The following is a 2,500-nucleotide window of genomic DNA, read 5'->3' on the forward strand; positions in this document are numbered from 1 at the left end:
GGCCTTTGAGTCTGTTGAGCTCTAAACTGTTGGGAGAGTGTTTGGTAGAAAGGTCTGGACAGAAAAAGGCCTTTGAGTCTGTTGAGCTTTAAACTGTCGGGAGAGTGTTGGTAGAAAGGTCTGGACAGAAAGAGGCCTATGAGCTCTAAACTGTTAGGAGAGTGTTGGTAGAAAGGTCTGGACAGAAAGAGGCCTTTGAGTCTGTTGAGCTCTAAACTGTCAGGAGAGTGTTGGTAGAAAGGTCTGGACAGAAAGAGGCCTTTGAGTCTGTTGAGCTCTAAACTGTTGGGAGAGTGTTTGGTAGAAAGGTCTGGACAGAAAGAGGCCTTTGAGTCTGTTGAGCTCTAAACTGTTGGGAGAGTGTTGGTAGAAAGGTCTGGACAGAAAGAGGCCTATGAGCTCTAAACTGTCTGGAGAGAGTTGGTAGAAAGGTCTGGACAGAAAAAGGCCTTTGAGTCTGTTGAGCTCTAAACTGTTGGGAGAGAGTTGGTAGAAAGGTCTGGACAGAAAGAGGCTTTTGAGTCTGTTGAGCTCTAAACTGTTGGGAGAGTGTTTGGTAGAAAGGTCTGGACAGAAAGAGGCCTTTGAGTCTGTTGAGCTCTAAACTGTTGGGAGAGAGTTGGTAGAAAGGTCTGGACAGAAAGAGGCTTTTGAGTCTGTTGAGCTCTAAACTGTTGGGAGAGTGTTTGGTAGAAAGGTCTGGACAGAAAGAGGCCTTTGAGTCTGTTGAGCTCTAAACTGTTGGGAGAGTGTTTGGTAGAAAGGTCTGGACAGAAAGAGGCCTTTGAGTCTGTTGAGCTCTAAACTGTCGGGAGAGTGTTGGTAGAAAGGTCTGGACAGAAAAAGGCCTTTGAGTCTGTTGAGCTCTAAACTGTTGGGAGAGTGTTGGTAGAAAGGTCTGGACAGAAAAAGGCCTTTGAGTCTGTTGAGCTCTAAACTGTTGGGAGAGTGTTTGGTAGAAAGGTCTGGACAGAAAAAGGCCTTTGAGTCTGTTGAGCTTTTAAACTGTCGGGAGAGTGTTGGTAGAAAGGTCTGGACAGAAAGAGGCCTATGAGCTCTAAACTGTTAGGAGAGTGTTGGTAGAAAGGTCTGGACAGAAAGAGGCCTTTGAGTCTGTTGAGCTCTAAACTGTTGGGAGAGTGTTGGTAGAAAGGTCTGGACAGAAAGAGGCCTATGAGCTCTAAACTGTCTGGAGAGTGTTGGTAGAAAGGTCTGGACAGAAAGAGGCTTTTGAGTCTGTTGAGCTCTAAACTGTTGGGAGAGTATTTGGTAGAAAGGTCTGGACAGAAAGAGGCCTTTGAGTCTGTTGAGCTCTAAACTGTCAGGAGAGTGTTGGTAGAAAGGTCTGGACAGAAAGAGGCTTTTGAGTCTGTTGAGCTGTAAACTGTTGGGAGAGTGTTTGGTAGAAAGGTCTGGACAGAAAGAGGCCTTTGAGTCTGTTGAGCTCTAAACTGTTGGGTGAGTGTTGGTAGAAAGGTATGGACAGAAAGAGGCCTATGAGCTCTAAACTGTCTGGAGAGAGTTGGTAGAAAGGTCTGGACAGAAAAAGGCCTTTGAGTCTGTTGAGCTCTAAACTGTTGGGAGAGAGTTGGTAGAAAGGTCTGGACAGAAAGAGGCTTTTGAGTCTGTTGAGCTCTAAACTGTTGGGAGAGTGTTTGGTAGAAAGGTCTGGACAGAAAGAGGCCTTTGAGTCTGTTGAGCTCTAAACTGTTGGGAGAGAGTTGGTAGAAAGGTCTGGACAGAAAGAGGCTTTTGAGTCTGTTGAGCTCTAAACTGTTGGGAGAGTGTTTGGTAGAAAGGTCTGGACAGAAAGAGGCCTTTGAGTCTGTTGAGCTCTAAACTGTTGGGAGAGTGTTTGGTAGAAAGGTCTGGACAGAAAGAGGCCTTTGAGTCTGTTGAGCTCTAAACTGTCGGGAGAGTGTTGGTAGAAAGGTCTGGACAGAAAAAGGCCTTTGAGTCTGTTGAGCTCTAAACTGTTGGGAGAGTGTTGGTAGAAAGGTCTGGACAGAAAAAGGCCTTTGAGTCTGTTGAGCTCTAAACTGTTGGGAGAGTGTTTGGTAGAAAGGTCTGGACAGAAAAAGGCCTTTGAGTCTGTTGAGCTTTAAACTGTCGGGAGAGTGTTGGTAGAAAGGTCTGGACAGAAAGAGGCCTATGAGCTCTAAACTGTTAGGAGAGTGTTGGTAGAAAGGTCTGGACAGAAAGAGGCCTTTGAGTCTGTTGAGCTCTAAACTGTTGGGAGAGTGTTGGTAGAAAGGTCTGGACAGAAAGAGGCCTATGAGCTCTAAACTGTCTGGAGAGTGTTGGTAGAAAGGTCTGGACAGAAAGAGGCCTTTGAGTCTGTTGAGCTCTAAACTGTTGGGAGAGTGTTTGGTAGAAAGGTCTGGACAGAAAGAGGCCTTTGAGTCTGTTGAGCTCTAAACTGTTGGGAGAGTGTTTGGTAGAAAGGTCTGGACAGAAAGAGGCCTTTGAGTCTGTTGAGCTCTAAACTGTTGGGAGAGTG

Source organism: Perca flavescens, chromosome 10 (assembly GCF_004354835.1).
Source record: "Perca flavescens isolate YP-PL-M2 chromosome 10, PFLA_1.0, whole genome shotgun sequence".
Taxonomy (NCBI): Eukaryota; Metazoa; Chordata; class Actinopteri; order Perciformes; family Percidae; genus Perca; species Perca flavescens.